Source organism: Podarcis raffonei, chromosome 4 (assembly GCF_027172205.1).
Source record: "Podarcis raffonei isolate rPodRaf1 chromosome 4, rPodRaf1.pri, whole genome shotgun sequence".
NCBI classification, from domain to species: domain Eukaryota; kingdom Metazoa; phylum Chordata; class Lepidosauria; order Squamata; family Lacertidae; genus Podarcis; species Podarcis raffonei.
Genome location: NC_070605.1, coordinates 36,703,905 through 36,724,369, shown reverse-complemented (window position 1 = coordinate 36,724,369; position 20,465 = coordinate 36,703,905).

The following is a 20,465-nucleotide window of genomic DNA, read 5'->3' as shown; positions in this document are numbered from 1 at the left end:
TGCGTGCACAGCTCAAGTGTTTGTGTACACAGTTATTCAGATTGTACAGTTGTTGAATGTAATGTGCAAACACCCCTTATGGCATGATGTTGAAAAAGAAGATGGTGGTCCTCCAATGGTCAATTGTTTCAACAAGGCATTGCAGCAAGAAACTATGCTACATAAGAGTGCCGCAGCCACTGCTGCTTGCAATGGTAGGAAAACAATAATAGGAAGGAAGGAAGGAAGGAAGGAAGGAAGGAAGGAAGGAAGGAAGGAAATGCTGCTCACTCACCCACTCCTGATAAACGTGTCTACCCAAAAGTAGTGAGAACCAACCACGCTCACTCAATTTGCCAGAAGTTTTGGACAATTTCTGTCTACTCCATGATCATCATGATTTTGGAGGGAAAATGCACCAAAAAATCTTTGATCACAGCTAATACCTTATTGAAAGTACTTATACTCCATTGAAAAGAATGCTTGGGTAAGCCTACAATATAATGAAAAGCAATGGCATTGCAACATTTTTTTTAAAAAAAAGACAGGATTACAGCTGACTAAAGAAAACCACAGAGATGAAGTTAAAATAAGCCCCACTAGACAGAGAGTTCGACAACCTAGGTGCTGCCAAAGTTAAGACTTTGACATGTGTCTCCATTAGGGATGAAAAAAAATCTATTTAGACAAATTCAGTTTGCAAACTGGAAAATTCTTTGAAATTCACATATTATTTTTTTTAAAATGTGGATATAATGAATATATTGGAAAATGTAAAGAGACTGAAGGTACATTCTTTCACCTTTGGTGGACATGCCCAAGGATTAAGACTTTCTGGGAGATGATCTATAATGAAATGAAAAAGGTATTTAAATATACCTTTCTGAAGAAACAAGAGGCCTTTCTCCTGGGCATGGTCAGCCAATTGGTGCCAAAGAAGGATAGAACTTTCTTTATGTATGCTACAACAGCAGCAAGAATACTTATTGCAAAGTACTGGAAGACACAAGATCTACCCACCCGGGAAGAATGGCAGATGAAGGTGATGGACTACATGGAACTGGTGGAAATGACTGGCAGAATCCAAGACCAGGGAGAAGAGTCAGTGGAAGAAGATTGGAAGAAATTTAAAGTTTATTTACAGAAACATTGTAAAATTAAGGAATGTTAGAAGGATGTTGGAATGAAGTTATGTGGCTTTAGCATAAATGTTATAAAGGATTAAGTAAAAATAGACTGTTAATTGGTGAAAAGAGGGAAAGTAAAGTTACATTATATTAAGATAAATTATAGGACAAAAACTGGGAAAGATGGAAAGGATTTGCTGAAATAGCTAACCGAACTAGAATACAAAAAAGGGAGGTGTGAGGAGGTCAAGGAAACAAGCAAATGAAAGATAAGTTATGGGAAGGTTTGTTGTGTTTTTTAATTGTTTCTATTTTTCTGTTTTTTCTTTCTTTTTCTTTTTTTTTCTTTTTCCTTATTGTGATGTGTTGTCTTGTTTTTGCTTAATTTGGTGTTTTCTCTTTTTTCTTTTTGAAACCTTTAAAACTTTAATAAATATTACTTTTTAAAAAATGAATATATTGGTGCAGATCCAACATTACATTATATTAGGGTAAAATGATTACAATAATACGTTTATTTGGCAAAACTGCATACAAAAAGGAAGATAGTAGGAGAAATGCCGATAAGTTTTTCTTTCCAAATGGAGTGAATGGAACATAAGGTTGGGAAAAAAATGTGAAACTGTGAGAAACTGAAATGGACAGATTTATTCATCACACCTTTTGTTCTAATGTGTTGCAGAAAGACCCTCTCATATGGAAGATCCATCCTTTACATATCCTGCTCTTAAGATGTTTGGGACTTTAAAGATAACAAACAGAACAAACAGTGCCTAGAAATGAGTCGGAAGCCAGTGCAACTATTAAATAAAGAAATCACATCACGCTCCCAGGAACTGGCTTCAGATAACAGGCAGCCAACTGAACTTTCCAGACACTTTCCAGAGGCACCTCCACATAAGATTGCATTGCAATAATCCAATAATAAGGTATATATTTCCACGATTAGATCTGCCCTTTTTAGGAATGGATATTACTGGCATAGGGACTCGGGTGGCCCTGTGGGTTAAACCACAGGGCCTAGGACTTGCTGATCAGAAGGTCAGTGGTTCGAATCCCCACGATGGGGTGAGCTCCCGTTGCTCGGTCCCAGCTCCTGCCAACCTAGCAGTTCAAAAGCACGTCAAAGTGCAAGTAGATAAATAGGTACCACTCCAGCAGGAAGGTAAATGGTGTTTCCGTGTGCTGCTCTGGTTCGCCAGAAGAGGCTTAGTCATGCTGGCCACATGACCCGTCTGCGGACAAACTCCGGCTTCCTCGGCCCATAGAGATGAGCGCCGCAACCCCAGAGTCGGTCACGACTGGACCTAATGGTCAGGGGTACCTTTACCTTTACTATTGCTGGCGTAGCCAACATAATAACAGCTAGACATGCATAAAGTTGTGCTGTAAGGCTGTAAGGACTAAAGAAGCTGTACAGCACCTACAGTTCTCCACCCAGGAGATAACACCCGCCAACTCATTATTATTTCCTTGAATTTGCTTCAGTAGTCTCACTTACATCCAGTATGCTTTGTTAATCTATGCAAACACATGTCTGTTAAACTGATGATAAAAGGAAGCAAGAGGTGGGGAAAAGATGCCCCCGTTCCAGACATTGTGGGTGAGAAAGAAGCAAATAGTTCAAGAGAATGAAGGAAAAGTCACCATCCTTTCTGCAGTGCACCAGCCATTTACAATAAAAAGAAAGACAGAGACATCTGTCTCCAATTTGGGAAGATGTAATCCTTCTCACTTCTTTTAGGCATGTGAAATTGCATTGATTTTGAAGTAGTTATTCCCGTTGTATGCATATGTAGGTGAGACCAGATGAAACACAGAGCAGGCTTTGGGTTTTTTGTTGTTGTTGTTTTGAAATTTACACTTAACTGAATTTTACAATGCAGTTCTCCAACCAATGTTTATTAAAATGCACATATATGGGAAAACTGTGCATTAAAATGAATATTTTTTGTGAAAAGAACATACAGAAATGCATTATATTATGAGAAAAAACCTAAGCCTTCAGTTTCATTCATGCATCAAATCCTAGCAAAAATTCACCAAGGTTTGTTGTGCAGCTCTCCAAATGCAGAGGTTTTTCTATGTGATTTTTTCTAATATGCAAATTTTGACAAAGCAACTTTGCCTACTAGAATGCATTTTTGAATGTTATTTTCAGAAATACATGCATTTTATGCACTTCCACCCCCCAAAATATGCATTTGTACCCTTATTTGGTTAGCGAACTGCATTACAAAATTCAGAGAAGTGCAAATTTTGTCATACAGTTGCATTTTGGTTCACATTTCGTTTGGGAATGTACAAATTAGGCAGGTTTACAATGAAATGCAACCCACACTCCTAAACTGCCACTCTAGTTACCTCCTGTAGATGGACTCGGGTGTGGGGGACAATCTTGTTCTTCACTTTCAGGCAGCAAAAAGTTTTAGGCTGGCCCTGCCTGGAACTACTGGAGGCCATAACTCATTCTCACATGCCCTTTACCTTCAAAAGTTAGACCAACTCATGAAAGATTCCAGTGGCTTTAAAAAGATAAGATTAGAAGTGGCACTCGGAAGTTATGGAAATCCCTCCTCCCCCCTAGTGCCATTCTTAATTTCACCCTCTTTCATTCTATGTTCCTTTCTATCATAGACTCCTGCTCCTTCCTGCCCTAATCCCCCCTCCCCACCTTTTGCAGTTCATAAAGATCTCCGTGAAGCAAATCGACAAATCCACCATTCCCCGATCACTCAGTGAGTTGGAGTAATAAATCTTTCAGCGGAAGGATTTGTCAGCTGACACTGCAAACAGCAGGAGCGCCTTAAAGCAAATGACTCCAAATGGATTGGAAGGCGGTTATCAACGGTATAAGGAAGTTAACATGTATTTTATTTTATTTTTAGTTACAACGATGCAGAGTGCACGAGAACGAACCGGGCCAGGGACACAAAAACTCAATTATAATCCACAAAATTGAGATGGCAAAAACTCAGCTGACCTATTTTGGCTCAGCCCTCGCAGCTACATTTGTATCCGAAATTATCTGCAACCAGAGTTCTGCTGGCAGCAGAACACCTGCTCCCACTTTCTACCCTTGGGTGACTAGAGTAATTACCTGCTTTCTACCTGCCCCAGCTCAGAAGCTGTGAAATGTTGTTTATGTCAAGTCAATCATTCTTCTACTTGCGACTGCCAAATGATTGGCTTGGTAGTTTTGAATTGCAGCTTCCCTGGCTGACATACCTATTAGTAGCGTTGTTTCATTTCAGGCTCACGTCAGTTAAGTTGCCCACCAGATGTTGATAACATACTTGCAGTCTAAGACACAGTGACATCTTGTACTCGCGATGCAGGCTGCTTGTGGTGGTTATTCTAAAAACCGCAGCATCCTTTTGCATAGGCACGGAGGGGTAAACCTGTGCCTTAACTGTACCACTTCATCCTCTACATGGGAGTTCGTAGGATTGAATATTTTTCCATACAAAAGAATAAATGAAAATCCTATACTTCAATATCAGCAAAAAGAGTTATAGTCCACCATTCTCCCTGACATGTTCATTTTCTATCTGCAGAAGTCTTTTTTCCCTCTGGGAGAGCATTCCATCATATATGAAGTGCTATAGTTGAGCCACAAGTTTGCTGTAATGTTTAGAAGTCCACTCCATATTTTTCTAGCAGTTCTAGACTTCTGGCAGAAGGGTAGGCAGTATGGTGCCTTCTGTATAGCATGGGCTATACAACTCCCATCAACCCTGAACACTGGGCATACTGGCTGGGGTTGGTGGGAGCTGTAGGGTCCAGGGTTCCTCAAGAACACTAGAGCTCAGCAGCTTCAATCAGAGCACCAGAGATGTCCAAACTTTCTGCTCCACTGTCTGCCTGCAAGTTCTACTGTGCATATAAGGTTACACCCACAACATACAATTAAAGCACATTGCTTCCCCTGAAAAATCCTGGGAAATGTAGCTTACACAGGGGTCAGCAACCTTTTTCAGCTGTGGGCCGGTCCACTGTCCCTCAGACCATGTCGTGGGCTGGACTATATTTTTTTTGGTGGGGGGGGGTGAACGAATTCCTATGCCCCACAAATAACCTAGAGATTCATTTTAAATAAAAGCACACATTCTACTCATGTAAAAACACGCTGATTCCTGGACCGTCTGTGGCCCGAATTTAGAAGGCGATTGGGTCACATCCAGCCCCTGGACCTTAGGTTGCCTACCCCTGAGCTTAGATTTCACAGAACTAAAATTTCCAGCACCCTTAACATTTCCCAGGATTCTTTGGGAAAAGCTATTCATTTAAATGTATGGGGTGGATGTAATCTTATACGCCCACCCAGCTTTCCTGGCTATGAGCAGTGGTGTTCTCTACTTATTCCAACAAGTACAATGTTCAAAAAAGGAAGAAATTTCTCCTAGGCCTGCTTCTTCCTCTATCCCCTTCTTGTCCTTTTAAAATGTAAACAGAAAATCTCCTTCCTATTATTTTCCTCTTTTCCCTCCTCCATTGGTTCATTGATCCTTTACCACTTTTCTTAAAGGTTATGGTTCACATAACCAACAATATCTCTTGTTTGCATAGGGTCTGAAGCTCCTACTCCTTTTTTAAATATTCTTTTTAAGGAATGTTGCTTTGCTAACCAACCATTTTAAGTTATCCCCCCCCCCCATCCTTTTTTTCAATGCTTAAGTATGTGCTTGAGTTTTCCCTTAAAAACAAAGGTTTTGGGACCAGAATCAGGAAGCCTCCAAATCTACACAAATCAAATTGGTATGCTTTCTGAAGTGCTGAATTGGGGCCCAAAGCAAATATTGCAGTATGTATTCACCCCAATACTTATCAGTAAACTTTGACAGTTCATGCATTTTTATTTTCCCTTCTGGGGGTGTGGCTCTGGGAGCTGTCATAATGAAATCCTGCGCTTCAAAATTTATCACTACATCACCAAAACCCAGAACTATTTCAGTGTGTATGCACGAGAAATATCTTCCAGGTCAATCACTGGGTGTTTAGACTGTTGGTGGACTGTTACATTCACTGCAAAGACAAATTGGGTTGGCATACGCATGGAATAAAAGCTTACCGCACTTTTTCTCCTCCAAAAATGAAGGGGAAATGTGTGTGCGTCTTATGGGGCGAATGCAGGCTCCTTGGCTTCAGCGATAGCAATGCGGAGCCTCCGAAGCCTGCACTCCAGAGGCTTCTTGTTGCTTCCGCTGAAGCCAGGAGAGTCTGCTCTTTGAGGCTGGTGGTGGGGGAAAGCAACGCTTCCCCCATCGCCAGCCCCAGAGGATGGGGGGCAGCGGGAAGGCGCGCGACACCTTCCCGCTAATCTCCAACCCGGCTTTGAGGCTGGCGGTGGGAGAAAGCAACGCTTTCCCCATCGCCAGCGCCAGAGGATGGGGGGCAGCGGGAAGGCGCACGACGCCTTCCCGCTACTCTCCAACCCAGCTTTGAGGCTGGCGGTGGGGGAAAGCAGGCTTTTCCCCAAGGAGGGAGAAGGGACTGACGGTCTAAGTCCATCCCTTCTCCCTCCTGTGGGCTTTTGCGGGAGATGGGGGAATTCCCCCACCTCCCGCAAAAGCAGGCAAAAGCCGTGTGCTCTTTAAAGGGGCAGCGCGGCTTCTGCTGGCTTTTCTAGGAGGTGGGGGAATTCCCCCACCTCGTAGAAAAGCCCGTAGGAGCCGCACAGCCTTTAAAGAGTGTGCCGCTCTTGGGGGCTTTTCCCCAAAGAGGGAGAAGGGACTGACGGTCCGAGTCCGTCCCTTCTCCCTCCTGTGGGCTTTTGCGGGAGATGGGGGAATTCCCCCACCTCCCGCAAAAGCAGGCAAAAGCCGTGTGCTCTTTAAAGGGGCAGCACGACTTCTGCTGGCTTTTCTAGGAGGTGGGGGAATATTTTTTTCCTTGATTTCCCCCCCTGAAAACTAGGTGCATCCTATGGGCCAGTGCGTCCTATAGGGCGAAAAATACGGTAATTCATATAAATACATATAGATATACTTTTTGGCAGCTGTATTCAGAAGGACACAGAAAATCAATCTTGAAATTTGTAAAGATGGTTCTGATCCACTGGAAAGGACATTCTAGCTGGGAGATTCTTTGGCAAACTTTGGAGACCCCTACAGAAAACATGGGGATACAATCTAGAATAGCTATCCTGGCAGGAAAACAAGCATATACAGCCACTGGTGTTTTGATAGTTTTTACTGCAGCTGATCACCTGGCAGAATAGGCAAACTGTTTTTCAATTTAAAAGCGGTTTGCCTCTCCAGCCAGCTGATTGGCCTCAGTAAAACGTCTGTTGTGTGTATTCTTCTCACCCACCTGTGCTTTATCTGCCCAGGACTGTAGTTCCAGAGACCATCTACTGACTCTCTAGCTCTGGAATAAAATACTCTGAGCACATCCAGGTTCTGTTTATCAAGGTTATGATCTGAGCTGAAAGCAGAATGCAAAATAAATCAATGTGCTCCTGAGCCAAAGATGTTTGCCAGTTAAGGGATTGGTTTAACAATACACATATGAAGCCTGAGTAGTCAACACAGGCTACAAATAACATACAAAAGCCCATGTTCCCCTTTTTAAATTATTATCCATCAATTGTCAACCACGTAATCAAATTCAACAATAGGATTTGGCTGGGTAAATGTTTTGTAGGAAGTGACACTGTTTACCAGGTATATACCAACCTGCAACTGAAAAATGGTCTTATGTATGAAATCCCAAGCCAGCAACCACAGAAAAAAGAACAGTGTGCTCTCCATATGCATTATCCTGGTCACTGTATTCATACCATGTATTATTTAGTCTTTGGTGAATGGAGTATAGAGGCTTCACAAATAAAATGTGCTCAAGTTATTTTAAAACTTTCACCTCACTCTGCTCTCCCCAGGGAGTTTAGGCTGGCGCCTTCATTATATACTTCCAGGCACCTGGCAAAAACGTTCCTCTTTAACCAGGCCTTTGGCTTATGGTCATCTGATGCCCTTTCAAAATGTGTTGTGAAAGGGAGGATTATTTGGTTGTCTTTGTTTTTCGTATGCATTTTCTGGGGTTTTTTTGTATATATATTGTGATTTTATGTTGTGAACCACCCTGAGAGCCACAGGTATAGGGCAGTATACAAATACAATAGATACCTAAATAAGTTTATTTTCCAGCTCCTGCTCCCTGACCATTACTTCAGAACTTCCTCAGAATATCATGGATGTCCTTCATTTCAGAACTCTTAGCTCCACAGCAGTCTGCCATAGAAGCAGCTCTTGCTCCAGCTGCGCTGTTATTTCAGAAATTACACTTTGACAACACCATTTACAAACCATTTAGTTTCACCATCTGCAAAATGAAAATGTTGTGTAACGCTTTTAGATTTATTGATTTTATTTTATTTTTTAAAAAAGAATTGTTAAATATGATTATTATTCTAAGAGCAATGAAAATCTGGATCCTTGGATCGTCAGAGCCATAAAACACATTGCATCTAAGGAACGGAGATGGAAAGCACAGCTGTAAAAAAAATTTTTTAAAAAAAATGTGAACAGCTTTGGCAGTATGTGAACGGCTTGTGAACAGAAGCATAATCACTGGTTCCTTTCTATCACCAATATAAATTGATATAACAACTTTCTGAGAGCATCCAAGCTCAGTTCAAGTGCTGCACTTTAATGGTGTCACTGGCAGAAACATCACCAGGAGGGCTGGTAAGCTATGAGTGAACAATGCAGCAATTTTCTACACTGGCTTCCCATTAATGATAGCTCAAAGGTGTTAAAAAGCTAAGTCACCGCCAACTCACACTCTGGAATAACATGATAATAATTGCCCTATTCAGATAACAACCACAACTGTGCTGTTTATGATTTTTTTTTTAAAGGGGGGGGGGAGAAAAACAGCCTCGTGTTTATGGACAAAAATACCCTGTAGTCAAAATATATATAGTTTGCTCACTCTTTCAAACAAGATTTAAAATGTACAAAGAATGTTTTGCCTCTTCCTTTCAGTGTTACCAGACTAATAGAATTTTGTTTAATTAGACTTACCAAGCTAGACTAAAGACAAAATGCCATAGCACTGCCCCAAAGATTACAATTGGATAGAGTTGTGCTTTGAGTTCTGTAAATAGCCTGCATCCTCTCAAGATTTGGAGGAATTATGTGTATGAAAAACAACCTAATTTTTCTTTTAAAAGTTTTCTTCCCTGGCCTTTCCCCCAGAGAAGATAACCTTGAAAATATAAACTGATATAGAGGACAAGAATGAAAGAAAGTAGATTTGCTTAGCTTCAGGATGAGGCTGGGAATTTGGATCCCTAAAGGCAGAGTCTTGTACTTTCAATAAATGTATTCCTTTAAATCTGAAGTGGGTGCAGGCATCCACTGTAGGGATGGCATAGGAGAGGGAAAGGGTTTAGTCTGCAATGTAGTCAGATTCTGCAAACGGCAGAATACAGCTGGGAATCAAACTAGTCACTCCACAAGCCCTGCGCTAATTAATTAAAGCTATTTATATTCCTCCCTTTGTAAATTAATTAAAGTTATTTCTTTTCCTCCCATTGTAAAACAAAACAAAACTCAGGGTGGATAATGAGGCTCAACATACAAACTTTAAAATGCAATGTTAAATCTATCAGTGTAAACATCCTCATCAAGAAAAGCTCCACTGCACTGCACAGGCCAAAGATCTTATTATCCATACATCTGAAAAAGGGGGACGTCTTCAGATGGTTCTGAAAGTTAGTCAAGGTGTCAGCACTAGCCAATTCTTGGGGCTGGTGGGAGAGAATGTTCCAGAGCTTGAGTACCATTAATGAAAATATCAATGGACTATATTAAAATGGTTAGGAAAGCTCCACAATTCATGAGGCACTAGAGCCTAGTTGAAATTCTCTGAGATCATTTCTGATTCCCCCCCCCCCCCTTCTCAAATGTCACTCTGTAGAATCTTTCTCTGAATATCCACAACTATCCACCATCCCCTCACAAACCTTGGGTGGTAGTCAATTAAGTCTTACTCAGAGTAGACCCATCCAAATTTATGGACCTGACTTACCTTCATTCACTTTGATAGGTCTGCTCGGAGTAAAACTTAATTGAATACCACTTAAATGAATGCCACTCACAGAGTTGTATATAATGAGGTCACCTGTCAGCATAAGGACTTCCACCTGCGCAATAGAGCTTCGAATCTCTCTCCTGTCTCCATGTGCCCTCGGCTCCCCCAAAATATGCTCCAAATGGATATATCCTAGAACAGATATGGGGACAGTGTGAGAAGGAGAGAGGGAAAGGAAGTCCCATTGTGCAGCTTACAGCCGCCATGTATGATATTTGAAATGTGATGGAACAAGATGTCAATGAGAAAAAGGATCTGGAGCAAAGCCTCACAAAGAAGCTGTATGCATTTAGTGGGAATGAGGATGAACAGATGAGGAAAGCAGGGAAACAAAGCACAGGCTGGAGATGGGGCAGGATAGCCAAGGAAGGAGAAGAATGTGGCCTTAACCTGAAAATGGCCCCATAAATCTTCAGTTGTTAATATCTAACTTCATAACTTCATATATATTCTTTACCTCTGACCTTCTGACAAGCCTTCCCTGGTAGAATGTCCCACAAAGTCTTAACATATTGCCATTATATTCCTTGTACAATGATTTCCAATTTCCAGGGAGGAAATGGTCAGTTCCCATTGTACTTTTAAAGCAGCAAAATGATCTAGCCCTCTCCAAATTGCTTCTTTTATTACTTTCCCTGAAGCATATTCTTATGACTTCAGCACTCTCAAAAATAGTAACTAACATATGTGCAGTGCAAACCTTTGCATGCTTGTTCAGAAGAAAGAACTGCTCATTTCAATAGGATACTCTCTAGTAAGTGTGTATATAGGACTGCAGACTAAGAGTGTATAATAGATGTAGCTTTCTGTCTCTTTTCGCTTTTCTCACACTTGGGTACATCTATGTTAACTAAGGTGTTGCATCATATAATGTCTACATACCATAGCTAATACAATTAAACCCAATTTCAGCTATTGCAGATTCAAAGCTTTTGATCCCCAGTGTATCTATTCTTAACTTATGGCCACTTTGTACCGGCAGTGACTTTGCTGATCTTCCAAAGTGAGAACTCCCCTGCAATTGGGAGTCTACAATATTTATTTATTTCCATTGTTCTTTGTCCCAGCAAGATGTAGTCATTTTGATTGCTGGAACTAATGGCATTTAGCTTGAGGTTTATGCTCCAGATGCATGAAAAGCAAAATATCAGCTCACTTTCCACCTACAAGTAATGAGACAATGTCTTACCCCTCAAGCAATATCCTAATGACAGTAATTTTTTTCCCTGCGTAAAAGCTCTGTCACTTTACATAAAGTGACAGCGGCATCATAGAAAATGTGTAAAACAAAAGAAAGCACCTCTGAAATGAGCAATGCCTCAAGAGTTGGTTCTTTTCACAATAAACTCAAGCCATCACATGTTGATTGTGGGTTTAGATAATTTTTCTATAGCTAAATTATAATAGTCTTACTGGTGCTTTATATGATTTAATCCCACTTGAATCCTACAAATGTATGTTCTAATACATAAATATCTGTCTAGTTAGTTAGTTACCAAATTGATTTGACTGGCAAGATCTATTTAGCTCTTGACATTTGGAGGGGGGGGCTTATCCTAGAAGAGCCTTTATTTCTTCCAAAGGTTTAGAAGGATCCTGATTTGTCATTTAGTATCCATTTATTTCAATGCCATACTATTTTTATCCCAAAGGATTTACCCATATACAGTGGTACCTCAAGTTACAGACTCTTCAGGTTACAGACTCCACTAACCCAGAAATAGTACCTCAGTTAAGAACTTTGCTTCAGGATGAGAACAGTAATTGCGCAGCAGCAGCAGTGGCAGCAGAAGGAGGCCCCATTAGCTAAAGTGGTACCTCAGGTTAAGAACAGTTTCAGGTTAAGAACGGACCTCTGGAACGAATTAAGTTCTTAACCAGAGGTACCACTGTACAATATCTTTGCAGAGTGCTTTGAAAACCCTGTGCCTCCCACTTCCCTATTTTTGCTGGCTAATCAGAAACTACTGCTTGATAAAACAAATAAATAAATGTGGATATTAAAACACTTAGGTTCTGGGGCACCATGAAAGAATCCCACCTCACTCCAAAACTATGCCCACACCACAGACAGGCACTAAATAAGAAGCTGCAATGGGAATGACATAAATATAGGCCTGTTTTGGAGAAGAAGAAGAAAAATCCTATGCGCAAGGCGTTTTTGGTGAAAAAAGCTATACATTCATAATTCCATAGTATATATTCACATTGCATTTTGCTTTTTAGCCAAAATTCTTTGGTAAACTGATATGTTATTTCTTCATACCTCAAAAGGAGTTAGGAGGTATGGATATGTCTTATTCTGAGGTAGATTATGTCCTACATTGCAGAGGAGAGTCCAGACATATCTACTGCAGAGATATTTAACATTAAGAAGGGACAGCAAGGGGGCCTGAAATTGTCCATCAATAGCAAGCACCTGTAAAACAGAAACAGCAACACAGCGGTCAACTGGTCATAGTGTTTCCCAATATGGCAAGACCTGTAGTATTTAAAGTCCAGCAATCTTTTCTAAATTCATATTTATACATATAAATTAGAATATGCAAATTGGTATCCACTTTGGTCCTCCTTTTTTCATAATGTGTAAGTGGCCACCCTACTTACTTGATTCTCTCTGCTGCACCAGACTAGGTCTCAAGCCCTCTGCTTCATTTATTAAACTCTTTTAACAACTTATTCATAATGCTTTACTTGATTAATTCAGATTATTGTAGCAATGTATCCCTACCTTTGCTAATAGCTGTACCCAGAGGTCTTCTTTGTTTTCTGCTAGTGACAGCTTTTCCTTTTTCATAACCAATCTAGTGGCTAAAATGAAGACTGAAGAGCAATATTATCTATCTACTTAAGCCCCTGGGGGTGCTAGGAGGACTTAATTTAAATGCCTAACTGATTTCCTTTCAGTTTACTCATGCACTTGAAAAACAACAGCAAAGAGTCCTGTATCACCTTAAAGGCTAACTCTTTTTAGAAAAGAAAATGGCATAGGCTTTTGCAAACTAGGGTCTATTCCATCAAATGCTACAGGAGTCAACAGGCGGAAGCCCAGCCTAATTATGACTTTAGCGTCTTGGAAGTGCATGTTTTTACTACAAATTTGCATCAGCTGAGGGGAGGAGGTGATAATTAATAGGATCAGAGCAGGTGCACACAATGAATGTAACCCTTTCCTCTTCTGTTTGGGGCGTGAGGAAAAAATCCCCCTTCTGTCACTAGTTTTTGGGGGTGAAGGCAAGAGGAATCACTGGTAATAGTGAGATATTTAACATCATGCCTAGTTTGGTTCTGAAAATCTGCAACTGGGGTTCCCCTTTTCACTTTGTCAGCCAAATTAGTTCCCCCCAACCCAACATGAGGCAGTAGTATGGAATGGAACTTTCCCAGCTATGTTTTTATCCAAGAAGATCAAGGCAGTGTCGCTAGTTGTTCTCCTCTCATTCTATCTTCAAAACATCCCCTTGAGGTTGTGATAGAAGGACGCTTGACCTGACTTCTCCTTGGTTCCCTATGATGAAACAAGGCATCCATCTTGCTAGTGTTGCATTATAGCAGTCCCTCTGTGACCCTCACTTTTGTTTGTGACGTAGATTGCAGGATCAGACTTCCTGACTCCAGAAGTTACAAGGAGGTCAGTATTGATAACCACGGGCAGAAACAGAAACACTGTTGAGAAAGGCTCCCAAACTAGTAATTATCAGTTCCCTCAGAGAACAAATTTCTTCCAAGTGTGCATTGCTGTCAGCCCAGGTATAATTTATGACATCTTTGAAGAGCCTGTTTCTCACAAATGCAGGAGTTTACAGCACACATACGGCACGTAGGCAAGTTGATAATCTTGAAGCCCATCTGGCAGGAAAGTTACAAACTCCTCGCTCTCTTTTCCACATCAGTGCACCTTTCCTTGTTTCCATACACACTAATGAGACTGAAGCCTTACAAAAAGGATAGATTTTAGTCTATTCAGTCAGCCATCATTATCATCATCATGCTTCATCATAATCATTACTAGAACCAGTGCCCTGTGGCTGCCATCCCAAAACTCAAAGTAACAGCACTGGGCAGAGATTATGAGTTCCAACACAGAAATTTCTGATCCTAACTTCTGTTGTTGGCTGTACCGCAGACTTACACTCTCTATCATACACACACACTCCCTACCAGGCACACTATTATACATACATCATAAAATTGGAAGATACCCAAGGATCATCTAGTCCAACCCCCTGCAATACAGGAATCTCAGCTAAAGAATCCATGACAGATGGCCATGGGCATAGCCAAGGGGGGCAACTGTCCCCTTAAATTAACTAGAATCAATAAAAATACATAGCTAACTGAGGTTCTGTCCCCCACAACAAAAATCCTGGCTATACCCATGCATAGCTGTCAACTTTTCCCTTTTCTTGCGAGGAATCCTATTCGGAATAAGGAAATTTCCCTTAAAAAAAGGGAAACTTTGACAGCTATGTACCCATGCAAATGGCCATCCAGCCTCTGCTTAAAAACCTCCAAGGAAGGAGAGTCCACAACCTCCTGAGGGAGACTGTCCCACTGCCAAACAGCTCTTACTGTCAGAAACTTTTTTCGAATGTCTAATCAGAATCTCCTTTCCTGCAACATGGAGCCATTGGTTTTAGTCCTACCCACCAGAGCAGGAGAAAATGAGCCTGTTCTCTCTTTCATGTTGCAGCCCCTGAGATATTTGAAGATGGCTACCCTATCTCCATCTCAGTCTCCTCTTTTCCAGGCTAAACATACCCAGCTCCTTCAACCATTCCTCATAAGGCTTGGCCTTAAGAAAGCTGCAAGAGCAATTCCAGGCATAAGCTTTGCAACCTTTCTCTATTTTCTATGGGTTTCATAACTGCCTTGCTTTATTTCTGTAGAAAATTGGGGTCTTTTATTTGTCTAGTTAGGTCTGTGCATGTATTAAGCACTAGTGATTTTATATATGCTGCCCACATCTATTACTGCAAAATTAATCTATTCATTCTTTATATGTCTGGGGAGATAAATACAGGTTAGACATACGTCAGTACAGTACTTGATTGCTTTTCCTGCAAAAGTTCCTGCCTCCTGTTTTAGAGTAATGTGTGAAGTGAATGCACACACATGCTCCTACACATGTAACAAATTTAGTTAGGCTAATAGATGCTGACTGGCCCAATGTCATCCTGTGAAGCACATGGGCAAATAAGGATTTCTGCCAGCATTTCAAATGCTGAGCAACAGCCCACCTCTCCGAATAAAAATTGCAGGATTCATGCACTGCGTTAAAAGTATAAAAATACTGAAGCATGCTTTTATATCATTTCACTAAAGAAGCAAGAGGGGAAAGTTTCACTCCAGCTAATATGGTTTGCTTTGGTTTTATAGGTGGATGTCAAATCACAGCCAAGGTGGAGGAATGGTGAACAGAAAGGGTTGTCATTCTGCCAAGAGCATACACATAGTAAGAAAAGTGAGTGCAATTAAATTCCTGATCAGAACAGTATTTTATTTGCTGCTCTGAGGGCTATATCAGTAGGGAACAAAAAGCAAATAGTTGGCACAGTGCTTTTATTTGGCTGTGTTTGGCAGCGGCCTCCCATTCCAATAAAGGTGGCATACACCAAATCCCCTTTTTATAAGGGCAAGAACAGAAAACAAAGAGAGACATAACCGGGGGGAAATTGCAGCATTTCCCAGGCTAGCCTGAAAAATTGAACCTGGACATTCCATAGGGAGGGCCTTTCAACTCCCATTCGCTAAAAATATATATATTTGGAAAAGTGACAACACTGCTATCTGTCTTCTGTAGGCAAGAAGGAAAGGTTAATGCTGTGTTGGACTTTCTCCTACTACATATAGACCAGGAGGCAATTTGGTTTGATAAAGCATCTTTCATCACCAAAGGATTCTCAGGGCACTAAGTTGTGATGTAGCTTTGGCAGAATTTTGACCACTCCCATTGTTGTGCACACTCTATCAAAACAGTATTGTATATATTTTGGGGTTTTCTGGAAGGGACGCTGAAGGCTAATGCTTTAATGGCAACTTAGGCAGCTATACACAAGCCCATATTGCATCCTTCCTTTTTTTCTATGTTGTGATACATGTGAACCCTTCCCCATGGAGGTCACTGTTCATTGTAATAGCTTTAAAATTACCACAGTTATACTGATACAAGCAAAGGCATGTACGCTTTAAGTTCAGCTGCCATTGGCATGTATTATCCAACCCCATCTCTTCTGTTTTTGAGATGTCTTTTAAGAAATATGTTTCTCAGTGTGCTTTTAGTGTATGATTGTAGTCTGTTGATCTGTGGCATGCTGCTTTTTAATTAAAGCGGCTGATGTTTTAATTGGCTGGTGTTTTTGTTAGGCATATTGTACTGTTTGCAGATTTGGCTTTTTTATTGTCTGTTTTAGCATTCGTGTGTCACTGTGTGTTTTCTAAAGAGAAAAGAAGGGTGGAAATAAAAAATAATGAAGTAATAATTAGAACATCGTCAAATTAGTTATTAAGGTCATGCCACCTAGCTACACACACAGACTTCCTTCTCTCTCTCTCCCTGCTCCCATCTTAGCATCTTACCAGAACTAAAAACTAATAATAGAGTAATTAATAATTGTTTCTCCAGTAGAGAGCCCTTTTAAAAACTGTTCATACTTGAAATTCAGATTCTACTTGATGAAATATATAATATGAAATGCCAAAATGCAGACCGATTCAGCCAGTGGTACATGAAAGGAAGTTGTGTTTTTCATTGATATGTTGAAGAACTGATGCTCTTATCTCACCTGGGTCAAATTATTTCACATTGCGTAAAATCACTGTCATCATAATTGACAATTTATAGGAACTTGCTTCGTATTGAAGCGCTGCCCAAAGCCGGATGCAAATATTCTTGTTCCTCTTCATGAACATTGACTCTGCTAACAGCATATGTTTGCTCTGATGGTATTCAGAACTGATGCAATTTAGATAATTTCCCATCTGTACTTGTTTTATAGGCTTCGAGGAACATTTGTATTTGGCCTTTACCTCAAATAGACCTGTGCAAATATGGTTGAATGATGGCTTGTGTTAACCATGCTCATATCGCCTTGAATCCTTATTCTACCTCGGTTATGAAAGTTTCTGACATAAGACTATGAGAACAAATATTGCCCCATGGATATCAAGCAATTGAAAAAAAAAAGTTGACATCTTTCAGGCCTTGGTTTAGTTTCTTCCGAATCAACTTGTTCAAGAAAGAGGATTTTTTCTTATAGCCTCCGGGACCCAGAGGGACACAATCATAATCCCTATAGTTATTAATAATAATAATAATATTTATACCATCCATCAATTACTTTCCCTAGGTGACTTATATAATAAAAAATTCTATATATATCTATATATATATCTATGTCTATATAGATATATATATATATGATTTAAAAAAAAATCAGTATGAACAACATAAAATGTTGCTTAGCAGAGACAAAATAAAATAATCTACAGATCAGCTTAGAACTACAATAAAAGAAAGAGGGCACAAGGCATTTTTAAGCACATTTTTTATTTTAAAAAATAAAGACATGGTGTGCATTTTAAAATACAGGTTTAGAAACCTGGGTGAACCTGGCCATTCAACTCTACAGCAGGAATAGGGGACCTCAGGGCTAAAAGTGGAATCTCTGTTAGGAGGTTAACATTTGGTTTGGGTGGTGATACACAGGTAGTACCAATCTTTCAGGTAATTTGGGGCCCAGGTTTGAATGGGCATGGAAACGGACTGGGAGCCAGTGCATCTGATAAACTATTAGTATAATCTGATCAAAGCCCCAATCTGTCCTAAACTGCTGCAATCTTCAAAGAAGTTTCTAAAAGGACTTTTGTTAGACATATTAATACACATGATTGATATTTTCGGACTCCTGCCTGCCTCACCTTCCTAAGACCTGTTCAGGGGACAGGGGAAACTATACCTGACCTGTAGCAATCTGGGGCCATCCCAACTTGAGTAACCTCCAGATTCCTCCAAGTAGGCCTGATTTGGCTCAGGATTTTGGTCTTGGTGAAATCTAATACACAATAGTTAAAAGGAATGGCCAGTAAGAAATGAGAGCTAGCCATTGTATACATTGGGCCTAAGGATACCCAAACTGGACATGCAATAGATTAGGTGGTATTGATAGGGAAGGAGTAAACAAGCTGAGGCACTCTAGCTGTTGTGGGCCAGGAACTAATATATAAGGCTGTATCTGATGTGTTAGTTTTAACTAATCAGCTAAAACTTTCACTACTGGTCTCTAGTAGATTTAAAAATGTGAAAGAGGAAAATCTCCAAAATGCAACTTCTAATTTCTGGTTATTTGCATGGGGTGAAATAATATCATGCAGTGTATTTTTATGATATTCTATTTAACATATACTGATATATGTGGTTTTAATGGTATTGCTATTGGAACAAATCTTGTATGGGTAGAATATGCTTAACAGGAACTTTCTTCAAATAAAAGTACTCTCAACCTGCGAAGTCTGCTACAGGCTTTAAGAGATATACAGTAGATTGCAACATCTTTTATTGAACCAAGAATGGGTGTACCGATAAAACGGCTTCACAATTTCATTAGCAAAAGTGGGTCCAATAAAATATACCACCTAAGGCTTCAATCCAGAACCTGTGTTCATGTTCATAAATCTTATGGAAACCAACAGATCTTCCAAGAATCCAGGCGAATTCAGGTCCACAGCCTCAATATATTCTACAATATACAGAAAGCCACAGAAACAGAAGCTGAAGGTATATTAAAGGCGATCTAGGCTACCTTCCTTGAATAATTTATAAAACCATTTCAGCATACCATTTAGAAATAACACATTTACAAACAATTGTTCAAAGCTGCCAACTATTTATTTATTTATTTATTTTAAAACTGCATCCTTTGGCCAAGCAAACTTTAACCCAACCATGTCCTTTACATATTAGAGAATGTAGTTTATAGTTATAGTGTTGAGGAAGGATGTGGGAGACTATGAATAAATGGGGATTTGAAAACCTAAAGTTACTGGATGGCTTTTGGTCAGTCAGCACCTTTCAGCCTAACCTCCTTCACTGGGGAATTGTGAGGATAAAATGAAAAGGCATAACCATGAATGCCATTTAAACTCCTGGGGGGGGGGAGGATGGACTATAACTGTTCAGTTCATAAGTTTATTGTTCTAGCCAAAGACCATAGCAAACTTGTATTAGGCAATAGTATTAATAAAATAAAGTAGAACATATATCATTAATATAAAAATTCATAATATAAAGACTTTGACAAATTCATAAGCATTAAAACACAGTTTCCCTTATGCATCTCTGACAGCACCAATTCTAATATTATTTTGCCTTTTTAAAATCCAATTTGCCAACATCTGTTATTTAAGAGAGAGAAGTTACCAGAGAAACCAACAATAGGTTAAACCTCCAAAAGCTATAATAATAAATAATAATAAATTTGTCTAGGCAGAGAATTCTATTGCATGGAAATGTTCCATGTTGGTAGCTACATTATCATTCTACAATAGGATAATGTTCCATTTGAGATAGGTATCTTCTAGGGAAGAAATTTAATAGTTTATAGTTTACCACACAAACCTAAATTCCCTTTTTATTATATGCAGAGCACCATGTGGTAGCCGTTTTGAGTTATCCATTCAAAATAAATGGATGTGATATTGTGCTTGTACCCAAAAACTATGTATGTTCCCAACTGAATGCAATAGTAACCAAATATTCTAAACAATGGAAATGTCTTTTCAATAGCATTATTTTTTTTTGCACTTCAGCAATCTCCCTATATCACATATTTCAATGTAGAAAGTCTGCAACTTTCCCCTTCAGTGACTCCAGCATTGCTTTTTTTGGCGGGATAGATTTAGATGACTTGTTATATGCTTGGACACACCCTCAAGAACACATTTGCCATCATTGGAAGCACCTCTAGTTGTCACCTATACCTGCTCAGCTGTGTCACCAATCACTGTCAAATTCTTGTCCTTGAAAGGACATGCAGTCATTGTGTCATTGAAAAGCAAGTGTATGCTTCAAAAGCACATTAAGGGTAGATATTCACCTGGTTTCAATCAGTGAAGCTCCACTGAAGTCAATGGAGCTGTGGTCATTGCAAATTTTAGCATCAGTTAAAATTCATGCATTTTGGCATTCCTCCGCTTCCTGCCCCTTAAATAAAAAGATTCCACTACAGTAACTGACTATTTGATGCTGTGGTGGTTTTATTG